The sequence below is a fragment of the Podarcis melisellensis genome, assembly GCF_964234715.1.
Source record: "Podarcis melisellensis genome assembly, chromosome: 5".
NCBI classification, from domain to species: Eukaryota; Metazoa; Chordata; class Lepidosauria; order Squamata; family Lacertidae; genus Podarcis; species Podarcis melisellensis.
The window spans coordinates 35,636,015-35,654,647 of NC_138537.1; the positions used below are offsets into that span (position 1 = coordinate 35,636,015).

At 44.4% G+C, this 18,633-nt stretch overlaps 1 protein-coding gene across 3 annotated transcripts in view; it reads right to left on the reverse strand.

Moving 5' to 3' along the window:
- HDLBP (high density lipoprotein binding protein) overlaps window positions 1-18,633 on the reverse strand; it is a 56,049-nt gene that overhangs the window by 34,608 nt on the left and 2,808 nt on the right. Inside the window, exon 1 of one of the 3 annotated variants that reach the window (XM_081910313.1) lies at window positions 9,643-9,738. The exons of the other annotated variants lie outside the window; for them this stretch is intronic. The gene's annotated coding sequence lies outside the window, so the exon portion shown is untranslated. Of the gene's footprint in view, window positions 1-9,642; window positions 9,739-18,633 lie in introns of those variants that run through there. 3 annotated transcript variants of the gene reach the window in all.

Consider the following 18,633-nt stretch of genomic DNA (forward strand, 5'->3'; position numbering starts at 1 on the left):
AACCCAGACTGAAACCTATGGAGAACTTAAGAAGCCAAGTAACAGATTGGGTACAATACCACCAAATATATGGTATGTTTAAGGTAGACCCAAAAAATGTTTTTTTGGACCAAAGCTCACAATTTGAAAAAGAACTTTTACAAAGTAAGGATAAACTTCTGTCTAAAATGTATATTTTTTTATCAGAATGGGAAACAATAAACAAGCCAGAAGAGTTTATGAATGCAACAACAGTGGCCCGTGTTCTGTTAGCCCAAAAATGGAAAGTGAGCGAAGTCCCTTGTACAGAGGACTGGACACTTATGATGTTAGAATATGCAGAACTTGCAAGAAGAAGGTATATTTAAAGAAGAGTGGGAAATATTTAATATATGGAAAATAATTGTACACAGCTGATCCATTTTATTTGCTTAGTAAAATGAAGATAAATGAAGCACACTGCAAAGTTCAAATAGTTGGAAGACTTAAAACAGGAGTACAAATATCAACCATAGAGGCTTCCATGCATAAACCAAGTGACAAACAGTTCAGCATATCCTACCTCCTTGCTAGTCTGTGGTTGCAGAAAACACATGACTTGTGACTCACTCCTCCCCAACAATTTTTATACATATACAGTGGTACCTTGGGTTACAGACGCTTCAGGTTACAGACTGTGCTAACCCAGAAATAGTACCTTGGGTTAAGAACTTTGCTTCAGGTTGAGAACAGAAATTGCACGGTGGTGGCAGCGGGAGGCCCAATTAGCTTAAGAACAGTTTCAGATTAAGAATGGACCTCCAGAACGAATTAAGTTCTTAACCCGAGGTACCAATGTAAAAGCAGCCTTTGGTTCAATATAATTGATAGGGGATCATAATACCATTTAAGCCATTACAAGAAAAAACTTTTAACATTATTCAAATTTACTTTAAAAACAGCAGTGTCCTTTTAATATATCTTTTTTTAAAGGGGAGGGAGTAAATTCTTTGACTGTGTGACATCTGTTAGTCATACTCAGAGCAGATATATTGAAATTAAGTTATTTAAGTCACTTAAGTCCATCCATTTCAAGCAATCTACTCTGAGTTTGACTAATGTTGGATATAACCTTATGTATTTTATCCTGTCCCCTGAGACAGGTACATTTCCAATACTGGAGATCAAATAACTCTTCACTTCGAAATTCTCAGGTGGCATAGCAAAATAAGTAAATAATAGATAGTATTACTTAACTGAGACAGCCATCTAGCGCTACTTTTGCAACATTATCATGTTACTTTTTCAGTATGTGCCTCACCTGTTTATTTATTCATTTATAGAAGGACACCCTGCTCCTATACAACAAGTCTTTGCTCCCACAATTTCTTTGCAACCCAAAGGCCTGGATACTGCCAGTGCTAGCCACTAGAAATGGTTACAAACAGCAAAATAAATAAATCCTAACATTTCATACCCATGCATTTGTTATTTCTAATCCTGTTTATACACACCCTACTCTCTAACTTCTCTTTGCAATTAAAAGTCAAACTTTTAAAATTTTGTAATAAAAAAAATAAATTAAACATGCCCCATTTATAATAAAGAACTGCAAGGATCCCCCCCACCCAAAGTCTTGTACTATTTCACGGAGAGAGAGAGAGCTACCAAAACATATGGGAGGAGGATTTTTAAAATCAGCCAGCTGAAAGAGAAATGCTTCACGAATCAAAAGCTGAGATGTCAGCAGGTGGAGAGGCAGACTCCTAAGGTTACAGAGACCTAACAAGCAACAGTACCAAGCTCACGTATTTTCCATTTTAGCCAAAGAACTAGACTACAGGAATAATTATCCACTTTGCTCAAAGAATGGTCAGCAGGAAGAATTAAGAGTACGCTTGCAGAAAGAAAGTTAGGTTATCCAGTGGTGAATCCACCATAAAATTCTCCTGTATAAGTCCCAAAGAAATGAACAGGCAGCAGCGCTCTTGCATTTCAATGGGTTTATGCTGGGCAACATATTGGTGGATTGCATCCCTTGTCTCATTTGCAGCAAAAAGGAAGATTTGTGTATGACCTTCCCTCCTCTGACACAAACAGGAGGAGACTCCCAGAGGCAAAGGAAACTGGTGATGGATATGGGGATAAGGATGGATATCAAACCAGAGAGATGAAAGGTGAAAGAGGACAGTGAATTTGGAGCATTCATCACTGGCAGCAAGTTGAAGAGCAAGACTACAGCAGAACAAAGGGAAGCATAAAAGAATTCAGCTCTGGGTAGCAAACTGCAAATGCTTCATAAAGGAAACTGAAAAAAGTAGATCTGCACACATGTTTGGACCAATGTTATTGGGGGAGGGGAAAATAACGAATAAGCCACATAATTATTATTTTTTTTAAAAAAACACATATTGAGCAAGCAGCAAACTCCTGTTAATTCCGTGGAAATGGTTTCTGTGCAAAACACAAAGTATGCATGCACCCTACATGTCTAGCTATAATTTAATTTTCAACAAGATCGGCGTTTTCAGACAGCAACAGCAAATCATGTGGCAATTTAATCTATTTTAATTTAAATGGTTAGCATTTTGTTAATAGAAGCCATTATATATAATTAAATGCAGAACAAAAAGGGCTGAAACACTACACTTCGAAGTCCTGTTGATTACAGCAAGGTCAAACAGAACAAACATTCCAAATCACCAACTATTTGTTCTCCACAAACTGAAAAGACCCGAGCATGCTTAACACATTTCTCTGGTCATTCCTCGAATGTATCAAAGTTTAAGCTTTTTAAAGAGGAAGCAGCAGTGAAAAGAGCCAGAGGTTTTAAAAGCCTTATGTGATCAAACTTGGACTTGTCTTTGGATTAAGTGTTATGGAGTTGTGCTGTGGTAGTTAGAGTGTTGGACTATGACCTGGGAGACCAGGGTTTGAATTTCCACTAAGCCATGAAGCTCACTGGGTGACCTTGGGCCATTCACCATCCCTTAGCCTAACCTACCCCACAAGGTTGTTGTGAGAATGAAATGGGGAGAAGAACCATGTACACCACCTTGAGCTCCTTAGAAGGAAAAAGGTGGCATAGATATGTAATAAACAAACAAACCTTCACTTTTAAGTCATATAGATATAGAGATAGATAGATGATAGATGATAGATAGATAGATAGAGATAGAGATAGATAAAAAAGCAAGTAGAGCCAGAAATCATGTCTGCCCCCTTGTGCAAGAACACAGGTATGGCCGTTCCATCTATTAGGTTTCCAATGTTTATTTATTATAGTAAAGAAAGGATTCATAGCTAGGCAAGACAACACCAGTGCTTCAACTGCAAAGTACATGATCTTGCAGAAAAAAGCATCTACCTCCATCCTAAAAAGCAACAGCTCCGTTTTTTGTCGATCACCATCTCCTGTAAAGGCGTACCTTGGTTAGCGAACTTAATCCGTTCCAGGAGTCAGTTCGACTCCCAAAACCATTCGCAAACCAAGGCACAGCTTCCGACTGGCTGCAGGAGTTTCCTGCACTCAAGTGGAAGCCATATCGGAAGTTCAGCTTTCGAAAAACGTTCGCAAACTGGAACACTTACTTCCAGGTTTGCAGCGTTCGGGAGCCAATTTGTCTAGCAACTAAGCCGTTCAATAACCAAGGTATGACTGTATACTGCATCCTTACTTCCCCCAAACCTAGTATTCCCAATACACCACCCCATGACTTTATATGCACGCCTGCTAATAAAAAAATGACAACATAGCTAGATCCGAACTCAATATCCATCTCATCAAAGGGCTAATAGTGCTTATGGATGCTCAGGATTGGGCTGCAGGCTTTTTGCCATGTTAATGAAATAGCTGCCCTGTCTACTTTTTCCAAGGTTTGGCTTGCTAACTATTCTGCCCTCATGGGATTAACCAGGGCTCCATGTCACATAAGTTTCCACAGCCCAAAGTTATAGGTCCTAAGACTTTCAGTTTCCTGTCATGAAACCCTATCACCAAACTCAGCCCTCCAGATGTTTTGGGACTACAACTCCCATCATCCCTAGCTAACAGGACCAGTGGTCAGGGATGATGGGAGTTGTAGTCCGAAAACATCTGGAGGGCCGAGTTTGGGGGATGCCTGCTCTGTCACAAAATGAAAAAGCTTATCAGGGTCTACGAGGGTAAAAAGGCTAAGTTATGCGAAACAATGGTGATTAGTAAGAAATAACTGGTCATTTTAGTAACCAATCCCTCATGAAGTAGTATGGTTGGCAGTTTGGACCAGTTCCCATGCAGGGTGGGAGGGCCGATCTTAAAAAAACCACACACCAAATAAACAGTGAATGTCTATTTGTCTTCTCAGAAGGAAATCTACTTTAGTACAGCTTACCCCAAGGTACAGTGGTGCCCCGCAAGACGAACGCCTCGCAAGACGAAAAACCCGCTAGACGAAAGGGTTTTCCGTTTTGGAGGCGCTTCGCAAAACGAATTCCCCTATGGGGTTGCTTTGCAAGACGAAAAAAATCTTGCATCCCCCCGCGGGTTTTTTTCGCTTTTTTCGCCCTTTTCTTAAGCCGCTAAGCCGCTTATCAGCTGTTCCACTGATAAGCCGCTTAACAGCTGATCGCTGGAAGCCGCTTGACAGCTGTAGCGCTAATCCGCTAAGCTGTCAATGGGCTTGCTTCGCAAGACGAAAAAACCGCTATACGAAGAGCCTCACGGAACGGATTAATTTCGTCTTGCGAGGCACCACTGTAAATGTGAATTCTTTCACAATGCAGTTGGGTTACAGTTCTAATGACAAAGAAAATGCTTCATGCAACTTATTCATTCATTCACAAAAACTAGGAGATAACATGCAGGACACAATGAAAAACCGAGTTTGTTCTGTTAAGGGCCAATCATATTCAATGACCCATCTACAAGTAATTATTAATGGAAATAAGGAGGTTATTTTTATTGCAACATATGTTTACAACATAAACATTAATATGGAATGAACAGTCACATTGGAATGAATGGTAGGAGCAAGGAATTTTGTTTTGTGGTATAAAAAAATGTAAAAACTGTAACAGCCTGTTTTTATTTTATGTACTAACCTGAAGGGAGAGAGAGTATTTCTTAAGACTCTGGTTAACATCCCCGCCCCAAGAAAGCCCATTTTAAAATTAATACATTTTTACACCTGAAAGAGTGTATGCCTATCTCCCAAGCCGCCTGTTATTTAGAGGGAGAAAACCTTCAGAAGGGTCCTGCAGCGTATCAGTGTCAGCACAGAGCCAAGTGTAATTTTCACAAATGCCACCTCAGCACTGCCTGTACCAGAGACCATTCACAGCTTGGGAGGGGGAGGGGAAAGGATAATCTTAAAGGGCTAGCAACCCTCTGAGAAAAAGAATTGAAAAGCATCCTTGTATGCTAAAGAGTGCTACAGAAATGAGCAAGGATAGCAATCCCCATTTGTCTGCTGCAGCTAGAAGCTTAAAACCTCGGCAAGGCCAAGTTCTATACTGGCTTGCCTGGGTTTTGTTATTTGTTGACTGGCTCATAAAAGTTGTCTGTCAGCACCAGCAAGGCCCTGACAGGATGCCATCTCCTGATCTGCAGTAGCCTGCCGGATTAGCCAACAGTTTTTGACCCGGGGTTTCGTTCTAAACCACACGCCACGGACACAGAGGTACTCCGCTCCACAGCCGACATAATTTGTGATATAAGCCATACTAAACCTGGGCTGAGCAAGAATAGCAAAATCACACTTGTAAAACCATAATTTAACACAGGAGGTAACTGTAAAGATACAGCAGCTAGGCCAAACAAAAGCAACACCACACAGACCCACATTTGTGGCAAACAGATTAGCCACACATTTCTAGTGGAATACAGCATTAAGTTTGGCACCAGTTAATTCTACAGCAGAAAAATGATCTTCCATTTAATCCGTTTAGTAAAAGTTACCCAGAATATAGAATTCTGAATAACATCACCCATAGAAAGAGTTTAAAACAGAGAAAGATACACTTTTTCATTTATGATAATGAGCAGCTGTTTAGGTTTTTTAAATAACTCCTTCAGACAGAAATAAATTCACTGTGAGCATTTACTATGCATGCGTACCCCTAAATTCGAAGACATCTACAGAAGAATGATCCCACTGATTGGATTTAAAGTAGCTGGCTTTGTTAAAAGAAGAGTTAGGTGTGTATAAAATAGATTCAAAACAATTGCTAATCTATATCTATTTGGAACTTACACTTTCAAAATTAGTTTGGCTTGAAAAATTTATGAGATTTAGATAGGAAGGCTTTGAATAACTCTAAATATATTGAAATAATGAGTAACAAGCATTTTTATAAGGCACATGGCATGAAACAAAAGACTCAATATTCTCTACCATAAATCCTTAGGATATCTCCAGCAGACGCTAAATCTCAGACATATCCCACTGGTTCAATATGGTTTTTGGAAAACCCTAGCATTAGTTCCATAATTAAAAAGCAGTGGGGTAGGAGAACATGCATACAAAAAACAGGAGGCCAAACTAGACAAGTTCCCATCCCCAGATCAAATCCATGGTGGCTGAGACTCACCAATTCTGCAAAAGCCTAAATATCCCTTCAACGGTGTGATTAGTCTGTTGACATCAAAGCATTTCCAAGTCTCGGACAGCCACAAACACATGCCAGACTGTGCAAGATCAGGGTCAAGACGTCTTCCCAGCATCCAACTCTTTCATGGTGACACTAACGCTTTATTACCACATACACACACCCTTGCTAGACAACACCCAGCCCGAGAACTTCAAAAGCACAGCAAGGCTTCTTCTTCTATATGGCAGACTTCAACGCCACCTTTGCACATGAACCAATTTTGAGTGATTAAGACCTGCTCTGTGAGTCAACCGCCCTCATTCCCATGCAACTGCAGAGTAGAATACAGCTTCTGAAACCTCCCCCCCCGCTCCTGTTTCCTTGGGCCTTGCTTTTATTCATGGCCATTACTTCACTGTTTCTTACATGTGCTAAGAAACAAGGTAATTGTAATTAAAGCCTGCCCTACCCTCCCAGGCCTACCTACCAACCCAGGGAACCAGTCTCACTGGGAAGGCACCAGTGTACTGAAAGACAACCAAAGAACTGCAGGCAAAGCCAACCTCAAAGTTACTGGTGCGGTGAACACAGAAAGGGAGAGAGGAGAAGAGTGAGGTTTTCATGAATTCTACAGGCATGTGTGTTATGAGTGATTCAAAATTCCTGGCTCCAGTTGAGCAACTTGCAATAATCTCTGGAAAGGTGCCCATATAAACCTAAGATCAGCAAGCAGCCTACATAAAGTTACAGTTTGTCCTTTACAGGGCAGTTTTGTTTCTTGTGGGGTCTGGAGTTTGCCAATAGGTGCAGAAGCTCACACAAGGAGGGCAAGGCGGCAGATGGTGCCCCAGTTACCTGTAGCCTCACAAGCCAAGCCCAGGAGGCCCCAACAACGCAGACCCTGACAAGCTGCTGCAAAGTCACTGTGGTCCTGTTCACTGCTGAGTACAGCAAAAGCACCACTACTTTCTACCCACCTGCTCCCACCTAAGACTCAGGGGGAAGGGGGCACAGAACAGTTGCTGCTTGCATTCCCCCCCCCCCCTCATAAAAACAGGTGAATGAGTGGTGGATGCAAGGAACAGCTGCCATGTTCTCTAATCACTCATTGTTTCTCTCACTCAGTGAAGGGGCCCTTGCCACTCATTTGCCCTCTTTCACAACAAACTGCTGTAGAGAGGGTTTCACCTGCTGGGTCCAATCCCCACAACTATGGTGCCCAAAGAGAAAGCACAGGTGCAAGCTGCTCACTCAATGAGCGGCCACCTCATCCTCTTGTTTGCTCACCTATGCTTTCTGCTCCAGAGAAGCGGACACGGAGCAATGGATCCAAACTACAAGAAAGAAGATTCCACCTAAACATTAGGAAGAACTTCCTGACAGTAAGAGCTGTTCGACAGTGGAATTTGCTGCCAAGGAGTGTGGTGGAGTCTCCTTCTTTGGAGGTCCTTAAGCAGAGGCTTGACAACCATATGTCAGGAGTGCTCTGATGGTGTTTCCTGCTTGGCATGGGGTTGGACTCGATGGCCCTTGTGGTCTCTTCCAACTCTATGATTCTATGCTCTGAGTGGCGCAATGGTGGTGGATGCCTAGTGATCTGGCCTTTTCAGTCAAGCCAGTGAGGAACACACCAGGTGAGGTGCTGCTGTTGCTTGAGGGTAGCCAAGCATCTCCAAGCACAGAATCACCCAAAAATGCTGGGAAAGGGTCTGTGGGGAGAGGGTGCTACTGTGTGTAAGGCGCTGGGAGCAACTTCAAGCAGGCATCGTGCCTGCCACAGGGCAGTGCCACACGCATTGCGGCCAACCTGTCAAGTGGAAGCGTTGAAACCTGGCCCAGTAAGGAGGACTGAGCTCCCTGCAGTGCGAAATGAGGTGGCTCCTTCTTCCACCGCCACCAACTGGCCCCTGGCAAGCCTATGCTTACCCTCTGAGGGCCACAATGGTCGGGACTGGGCGAGAGGATATCTCAGTTGGTAGAGCATGAGACTCCCAATCTCAGGGTTGTGGGTTCAAGCCCCACATTGGGCAAAGGATTCCTGCATTGCAGGGTATTGGACTAGATGAGCCTTGTGGTCATTTCCAATTCAATGAAGACAGGAACGACCAAGAAGCAGCTCCCAGACCTTCTCTCTCTCTCCCTGACCAGTGCCAGAGGACCTACTCCTTCCAGCCATGCTGCCCACAGTGTGTGTGTGTGTGTGCACACATGTGCAATCTTATGCCCGCTTGCTCACTTTCTTGCTTCATTCATGTAGTAGACAGGGATGCACTTGAGAGGAAAGAGGTTGTCGCCCCCCCCCGTCAAAAAAATATCAATACTGTAGGCAGAAGGAACCTCCATAACCTGCAACCAGCCCTCAGGGGGGAGAATAGTCTAGCAGGCTGTAGGGCCGCGTCCCGCTTTTGCCCTCTGCAATGTCCACATCAGCCACAGGATTAGGAATGTTGCCTGGGGCCCTCCTGCAAAATGGAGCGGGGTGTGTGGAGAGGATAGAGTACAAAGCCTCTCGTTTCGCCCCCCTCCCTTTCCCGGCTTTTTCTTCTGGCTCGTTTAAGGTCAGGAGCCTAGGACGCGCCGGCCAGGAGAGGGAGGAGTGGGCTTTTTCTTCTTTTTCCTGCCGCTGCTGCTCCTCCGCCCCCGTCGCTCCTCGGAGGAGCAGGAAGAACCTGGCCAGGAAAGTTGGTGCAAAGTTTTGCGGCTGAGTTGGGAGGGGGAGGAGATCCGGCTGCCGCGCGCCTGTGACACGTAGCCCGATCGGTTCCCCCGCCCCTCCTCCTGCTCCTCGCCTCCCTGCCGAGGGGACGGAGCCCCGGCGCGAGCGTGCGCCCCGCTCGGGCCACCCTCCGTCTTCCAGGGGGAGGAATGCGGAGAGAGGGGCAGCTCCGCAGGGGAGGACGCGGGAGGACAGCCCGTGCCGGCGCCTCCTCTCTGCCTCCACGTCGGCAAGCAGCTCGCTCGCTCTCTCCTCCTCCTCCCAACCCTTTCTTTCTCTCCGCTGCCCCTGCTCCGCACCCCCGCCCCGCATTCCCGCGGCTGCCGCCGCCTTCCCGTCTGCTCTCCCGCCACCCCCGGCCCGCGCGCCCGCCCTCCTGCCCCGTACGTGGCACTCACTCCGGCCCGTGCCTGCTTAGCTCGCTCTGCTGGAGAAGCCCCGAAGCGCTCCCGGGAAGGCGGCGAGGCACCTTCCCGTCTGCTATATGGGGGAGAGGCTGCCAATCCCAGGCTCACACGTCAGACGAGCCGGGCCCCTTCCCTTTCCCTTCCTGGGAAGGCCCGGCCCAGCTGCCAGCGACTGGGGAGGCGCGGAGAGGCGCTGGGTCAAGCGACGCAGCCGCTCCCGCCCGAGCTGCAAGTCCCCCAACTAGCCCCGCCGCCAAGGGAGGCGAATTCTCCCATTTTGACTGAAGGGAAGGGGGGCGAAAGCCGAAAAGGAACTCTTCCACCTCCTCCATAGCAAAACGTGGCGACCATGTGCACGTTTACTCAGAAACAAAACCTTGGGCATGTATTCCGAGGAAACGTGTAAAAAGTTCGTGCTGCGTGCCTGCAATCCTAAACTCGCAGACTACCACGGAATAAGCCCCCATAAACTCTTCAGAGTCAGAGTGAATATGCTCAAGAAATATAGGGAACCAGGCAGAGAGCCTTCTAGGTAGTGGCACCCACTTTGTGGAACACACTCCCACCAGATGTCAAAGAGAATAGCAACTACCAGACTTTTAGAAGACATCTGAAGGCAGCCCTGTTTAGGGAAGCTTTTAATGTTTAATGGAGTATTGTATTTTAATATTTTGTTGGGAGCCGCCCAGAGCGGCTGGGGAAACCCAGCCAGATGGGCAGGGTATAAATAACAATTATTATTATTATTATTATTATTATTATTATTATTATTATTATTTACAAATATTCAGTTTTAATTGTGGACCTCGGACGTTCAAATCAAAATACTTTGCCTATAATTTCAACATAGGCACAGGAGGCAGAAACCGCCCACACCATACGTTCCAACACATTTAAAGAACAAGGCTTACCTCAAATAATTCTGGGAGTTGTAGTTTAAGGGGGCAGGAAAAACTCTAGGGGTTAGATACCTGTATGAGAATGCCTTGTCACCATAACCTAGTGATTCTTGTTACAGATAGGTAGCCGTGTTGGTCTGCCATAGTCAAAGCAAAAAAAAAAAAAGTGTGCATGCACACGAAAGCTCATACCAAGAACTAACTTAGTTGGTCTTTAAGGTGCTACTGGAAGGAATTTTTTTTGCTTTGACTAGTGATTCTTGTACACAGCACATAGGTCACATTTCATAGGTGGTTTCCTTACAAGTGGAGTTGGATAAAATAGTGCTCTTGGGGAAAAAGTAGGGGAGTGTATGGAACAGCAGTACAGTACTCCATATTGCACCAACCACTCGAGTAGGAAGTAAACAGTTGTACTTAATTTTCAACCATCAACTTTCTTCTGCCAGTAATTAAATAAACAACAGTAATCTAAGAGCCACATCACACAATACAATAATCACCTAAATCTACCCTTGACTTTTAGAACCATTATTTCTATCTTCAGAAGATGGACAACAATTACCGGTATTTACCCTCTCTTCTGATGTTTAAAGTATCTGAGAACTGTTAGCATATCTGTTCCCACTACATCATCTTTTAAGTTGTTAAACCCTCAAATGTTATTCAGCATTTCTTCATCTAAATATGCTTCCTAGAACAGTTATCGTTTGTGTAGCTCTCATAAGATTTTCTTTAAATTCAAAATTGACAACATTCTACTTGTACTGGGATACACAGAACTGAAAACAACTTCAGATGTGGTTTTACAAGCACCAGGCAGAGCAGTAGTACAGTACTATTGCTCTGGGTCAACAAGACATGATGTTCCTGTTGATACAGACTAAAACAGGTTTGGTCTTATGTGGCATTACATCATATTGCAGACCTGTCTTTCGTTGTTCATCCACTACTTTATGATTCCTACATTTTTATCTGAAATGCTGCTAGTTGGCCATCTCCTTATACTTGTGCATCTGATTATTACCGTATTTCTTACATGTAATACTTCATATAGTAGTAACTATCTGTCTCCTTTTCTCAGTCCCTTCAGTATCATCTGATCCTGGAACACTGCCAGGACATGGTTTGATCTCTCTTTATAGTCTGATATTGATCCACATGTTGCAAACCTTGCACTCACTAGCTAAACAAATAGGTGCCCAATTCTCTCTATGTAATACGGAGTCTGTTGCCTGATTCACATTACCTAGTATTACCGAAATATATTATTCTTGAATATTTATTGCAAATTGTCAGCAAGGAGAGTGCTTAACAATGGGCCTGACTTAGCTTGGAATGGCATGGGTGTAAATAAATCCATGAAAGAGCAAAGTGGCTGCAAACTGCTTTTTAGGAGCCCACACATTTGAATGGTCCCAGTAAGCCATAGTTTGGCTTACCGTATCATGTGAATGAGGCCAGTATCAACCTGTCTTTTAACCTAGACAACATACCGGTACCTTGAGGTTTCTTGAATAATGTAATGAAAGACCAAGGCTGTCATTTTAAGCATGTTTAAGGAATAAATCCTATTAATTACACATGCTTAAAATAAAACCTGTCTCTTCTGCATCAGTTTGTACTCTCCCATTGTCTCCCAAGACAGACAGATGCCAACATCAAAAGAATCATATTACACGTCAAAAGACACAGTCCAAATGCATATCAGCTGCATTTTTATTTGTTCAGAAAATGTGATGTTATGACAAAAAATCAGAAAGAACAAAGCTGTGTTTAGACTAGTAAAACAGTCAAATATCACTGTTGAGCAGCAACTTTTTATTGTGGCCAGTCTTCCCTATTCACTCAGGTTCACAGCTTTGAGTCAGGAAGAAAGGAATGGTTAGGAATTAAGTAATATAAAGACAACCACTTACACAAGACCAACTCCTGTGCAACCACATATATGCATGGTGCCGGGAAATCAATAAACAAATGGATTCAAGCCTGGAAATGGCGGGGGAGAGCTGGAGAGTCCTCGTGGCTTTTGAGGACACCCTTCCCAGAGCCCAAAGATAATGTCAGTGAGGTGACGGGTGGCACAGGTGGGCTTAGTTTAGGCTGCTCAGCCTCCCCACCTAACAGCTGACGTGGGGTAGTGCAACAGCAGCCAACGCTTTTCCACACATCCTCTAACCTCCAGCCAGCCCCAGAGCTTCAATTCTAGATCTGGATATTTTTGGATCCAGTATTTTTGATCTGGATTGGAGAAAGAGTGGCAGAGAGGGTGTTTAAAGGGTGTTCCCCAATTACGCAGTTTTCACCTATGTGCACGGGGTCCCAGAAAGTAACGCCCACATGTGTAAGGGGGGAGCCTGTATTGCCTTTCATAGAGCTTGGTTCACAGTACATAATTTAATTCCCCAAACTGCACATGTCCCCTTTCTCTTCCATATGCTAAAGCAAAATCCTCAAGTATAGAAAAATCCTCTAATATCAAATATAGTTAAATGCAATCAAAATAAGTTGTGCTTAGAACATTGCCATATCTCCTTCAAGAAGTACAGTGGAACCTTGGTTCCTGAATGGCTTAGTTGCTGAACAAATCAGCTTCCGAACGCCGCAATCCCAGAAGTAAGTGTTCCTGTTTTCAAACGTTTTTCAGAAGCCGAACATCCAATGCAGCTTCTGCTTGAGTGCAGGAAGTTCCTGCAGCTAATCGGAAGCTGCGCCTTGGTTTTTGAATGGTTTCAGGAGTCGAACAGACTGCCGGAACGGATTAAGTTTGAGAACTAAGGTACCACTGTACTCTTTCGTTGCTAGACTACCACCATCCAGCTAGTTCTAAGCTCCTCGGAACCTGGTGTGAATTCTTTTAACTTATTCACATAGTACAATCATCTTCAACTAGAAAAGTGTTTCACAACTCTTCCTGTCCAGCCTCAACGGCCGAGGTCACTATATCTATGAATGTCAAAACATGCGAGAAGGAAGGGAAGTGCAGCATTCTAACGCTAGACAATGTTGCATCTCCATATTCACTTCAAAAAAATAATAGTAGTAGTATTAGTAATCATCATGAGTATAGTGTTTTCAAGCGTTTAAAGTGCTTAGCACGTGTTATTCCTCTCTCGCCTTTTAAAGTTTGCAATTATGAGAGAAAGTGTGGGCTGGGTGCGCAACCATACCACTAGGGTCTTAAACGCATGCTGGTCCACACTGAAAACAGAACACTCTTGAGACCCATGTTGTCACACTGAGGGGCTCTTCCATGCTACTTCACAGGAACTGCCTTCTCCATCTTGGCTTTTAACAATTTTAACATTAAAAGCCAAGGCAGAATATAACTTCCTTTCCAGGTAACTGCCCCTACAACAGCAATCCATAAACTTTCGTGAGAATCAAATACTCTCTTGAACCTCTCCAGGCATTTCTCAGCCAGATCTCCATTTCACCATGTTTCCTTGCAATGTTTTCCCTAAACGTGTTGCAACATTCTACAGAATAAACCACACAATCGATCACATGTACTGCTAATAGATGGTCTGCAGCAAGATTAAATCCATCACAGTATAACAAGCTACTAGATCTCATTCTGTTGTCTGTGCAAAAAAACACCCTGACATTTAAGCAGATATTTTACATCCTTCAAAATATACGGTTGCAATACGAGATGTGACCTAACATGCCACTAACTCCATGCTGGAGATAAAATATATTCTGGAAGGGTTCCATTGCATCCCATTGTTTTCTGCTCCTAATGTAGGAATTTCTGGTTGTGCTAACATGTCACAGCATGACTTCAACAGGATTTAAAGTTTCCAAATGGGGGAGGACAGCTTGTCATAACTTGCACCTCCCCCACACATCAAGATCAGACATCCTGTAGGAGGATAAAGAAGAAATTTCAGGGGAGGCAAAAGGTCTGTCTTGACCTGCTTACCCTCCCATTGGATAAAACAAAACAAAAAATCCTTCCAGTAGCACCTTAAAGACCAACTAAGTTAGTTCTTGGTATGAGCTTTCGTGTGCATGCACACTTCTTCAGATACAGTGTGCATGCACACGAAAGCTCATACCAAGAACTAACTTAGTTGGTCTTTAAGGTGCTACTGGAAGGATTTTTTTTTGTTTTGACTATGGCAGACCAAAACGGCTACCTATCTGTAACTCCCATTGGATAAAACAGCTTCGGTAAGACTGATTTGCCATTGTTCGCTCACGTTTTCTCCTCCTAGGAAAAGTTGTTTATAGTATGCCCTCACCATTCTCAGATTATTAGGATGACACAAGTCTCAAGCAAGGGAGCTTACAAGAGGCACAACAACTTTGTAGTAGGTAGGGGGGAAAGAGAAAACAGGTCTGCATTGTGGATTCACAAAAAGCAAAATTTTGCAATGAGTAGTTTCACTTAGGCCCTTTAAAAATCAGTATTTATTTCTTAAAGGCCAATCTAAAGAACGTAAAAACAATTCTATGAAGTGTGCCAAATAGAAATCAATTTCTGTTACTAATTTTGGAAGAACAGGATTATCCCAGTTATCCAAGAAGGATGTTTAACCCAATCCAACTGTTCCCAGAAACAAAAATGGCCAGAAAGCATTCATCACATATCCTAATACATGATGTCTTCAATCAAAGAGTGATGGGATGGTTTACTATTCAGGAGGCCATTACCCCTACGAAGGTTAATCATAACACATCAAGCCTCTTGTCTGTAACATCATGTTCAGCTGACTATAGCATTCTTCAGATTGAAAATGGCTATTAAAGTTCTCAGAGAACTGGTTGTCTGTATCGGGGTCCCCAACCTTGTGACACATGGGGGCCATATTCGAGATTCCAATGCCTAAAGAGGGTGGCAGCTTGAATCAAAATGGGACTCAACATTATTAGTTTGCTAATCAAGGTCAAAAGTAAAAAGCCAGAGGTCAACAAAGAAATGTTAACCTGAACTCAATCCATTTTGAAACAATCTAAGTATTATAGAATCTATGTCCTCATATAGCTACACATGCTTACCTGGTCATTTCTGTGGTTGTTTTCTGTTAGCCAAGGCACTGATGTCCAGGTTAAAGTCTGTGACAGACACTCTTAAAATGCCACGTAAATGTCCATTTATAAGTTTTGACCCACACTTGGATTTGACAATTTTAATCTTTGAAAAAAAATATCTATGTGGTGCCAATATATCAGATAGGCCAGAATAAAAACTATTTAATTTGTATATGTCACTGGGATTATCATTGGCTTGCAAATCAACGAATTTCATCTGAAAATAATTCACTTGCCTCTTCCGGTGCCACTTCAAATGGATTCGGAAACATTCCTATATACAGAGGCCGCTATGGTGCTACTTGGAGGCCAGAAGAAACAATGAAGCTGGTGTATATTTGCAGGGGAAGCACAGGACAGTGGCAGTAGATGGTGTCCCACGGGACAATGAGAAACAGTGTAGGGCTGAAGGAAAAAGCCAGGAGAGTAACAGAAGCAGCCAAGTAGCTTGGGAGCTGCCCTGAAAGTGTTTGGGGGCCACCTGCAGCTCAGGAGCCACAGGCTAGGGACCCCTGGTCTACATATAAGACCAGGGGTCTTATATTTATCTATTCTTGCAAAACTTGTTTCTGGTAATCTCAAAGGGCATCCATATGAACAATGTAATGGTATGATTAATTTATTCATTCAAGGAATTTGTGACCATAAAGATGGCTAAGAGTTTGTACAGTGGTGCCTCGCAAGACGAAATTAATTCGTTCCGCAAGTTTTTTCGTCTTGCAGGTTTTTCGTCTTGCGAAGCACGGTTTCCCATAGGAATGCATTGAAAATCAATCAATGCGTTCCTATGGAAACCGCCTTCAGACCAGGTCCGGGGACAGTCTGTCCCCCGACCTCTTCTGAAGGCTGGGGGGGGGGACAAGGGCTTTTCTTCCCACCCCCAGCATTTTAAAAAACCCCGGGACAGCAGAGGACTTTGCTCCCCCCCGCCTGCCTTCCCGGGGGCTTTAAAATCGCCCCGGGACAGCGGAAGTCTCCGCTGTCCTGGGGTTTTTTAAAATGCTGGCGGGCGGCAGCGAAGGGGGGCTCCGCTGTCCCGGGGCGATTTTAAAGCCCCCGGGAAGGCAGGCGGGGGGGAGCAAAGACTTTTGCCCCCCGCCAGCCTTCAGAAGAGGTCCAGGATCTCTTCTGAAGGCCGGCGGGGGGCGAAAGTCTTTGCTCCCCCCGCCTGCCTTCAAAAGCTGTCCGGGATTGCGGGAAGCGCTTCCCTGCTATCCCGGACCGCTTTTAAAATGCTGGCGGTGGGGAGCAAAGCCTTTCGGCCCCCGCCGGCCTTCCTGGACCTCTCTTCTGAAGGCCGGAGGGGGGGGGGAAGGCTTTGCTCCCCACCGCCAGCATTTAAAAGAGGTCCCCATAGGGAAATTCGTCTTGCGAAGCAACTCGCAAATGGAAAACCCTTTCGTCTTGCGGGTTTTCCATCTTGAGAGGCATTCGTCTTGTGGGGCACCACTGTAATTACATTTGAAGATATAATGCTGCATGATAATACCATCAGTGACTAAAGCTGTCTTATCCAGTTTCCCCCAACCTGGTGCCCTCCAAATGTTTTGCAGTATAACTCCCATCATCCCTGGCCATTGGTGATACTGGCAGGAACAATGTTTAGGTCTAACAATCTTTGGAGGGCACCAGACTGGGGAAGGCTGGCCTAGCCCATGCAGCAAGATAGGCTTAATACCTGAGGGTTCAGGCTTGCGTAACTCCACTTGCCAACTCACTGCAGGCCCTCTGGCATACAGGACACTCAGCACAAGATTTCCACCTGACAGTTTTCACTTGTGCGGCAGTCTGGACAAAAATAACAGGGATTTCTTCTGAGGAGATATTCCGGCCATATACGTTCTCCATATGCCAGTGCAAATGAAATAAGTTCTCACTTTTCTCTTGGGTGAAAGTCTGAAGCCTTGGGAGAAGGGAGCGATTGGCCAGACATGACAGCTGGTTCATTATCCAAGTCAACATTTGTAGACCTCTGCCACATCTGATGGTTAAAGGTAAAGGTAAAGGGAGCCCTGACCATTAGGTCCAGTTGTGACCAACTCTTGGGTTGCAGTGCTCATCTCGCTTTATTGGCCGACGGAGCCGGCGTTTGTCTGCAGACAGCTTCCGGGTCATGTGGCCAGCATGACTAAGTCACTTCTGGCAAACCAGAGCAGCGCACGGAAACACCGTTTACCTTCCCCACAGAGCGGTACCTATTTATCTACTTGCACTTTGATGTGCTTTCAAACTGCTAGGTTGGCAGGAGCAGGGACCGAGCAACGGGAGCTCACCCCGTCACGGGGATTCGAACCGCCAACCTTCTGATCAGCAAGTCCTAGGCTCTGTGGTTTAACCCACAGCGCCACCCGCGTCCCCACGTTTGATGGTTATTTCACCATAAAGCTGCAATTCAATACAAATTTATCTACAATTTAGATCTATTAGTTACTTGTGCTCAGTATTATTTAACTGCTCAATATGAACTGTGTAAATGTGTTGTTTCAAGCGATATGAAAACTTTCATACACTGTACATACACCTTTCACCCACAATATTCATTGGTAGCTGGAAGTTAAATATCTGTACACCAAACTTTACCAATAGGTATCTCAAGGGATGAGAAGTAGAGACATCACCTTGCCATCAAAGGTTCCTATAGTTAAAGCTATGGTTTTCCCAGTAGTGATGTATGGAAGTGAGAGCTGGACCATAAAGAAGGCTGATCGCCGAAGAATTGATGCTTTTGAATTATGGTGCTGGAGGAGACTCTTGAGAGTCCCATGGACTGCAAGAAGATCAAACCTCTCCATACTGAAGGAAATCAACCCTGAGTGCTCACTGGAAGGACAGATTGTGAAGCTGAGGCTCCAGTACTTTGGCCACCTCATGAGAAGAGAAGACTCCATGGAGAAGACCCTGATGTTGGGAAAGATGGAGGGCACAAGGAGAAGGGGGCGACAGAGGACGAGATGGTTGGATAGTGTTTTCGAGGCTACCAGCATGAGTTTGACCAAACTGCAGGAGGCAGTAGAGGACAGAGGTGCCTGGCGTTCTCTGGTCCATG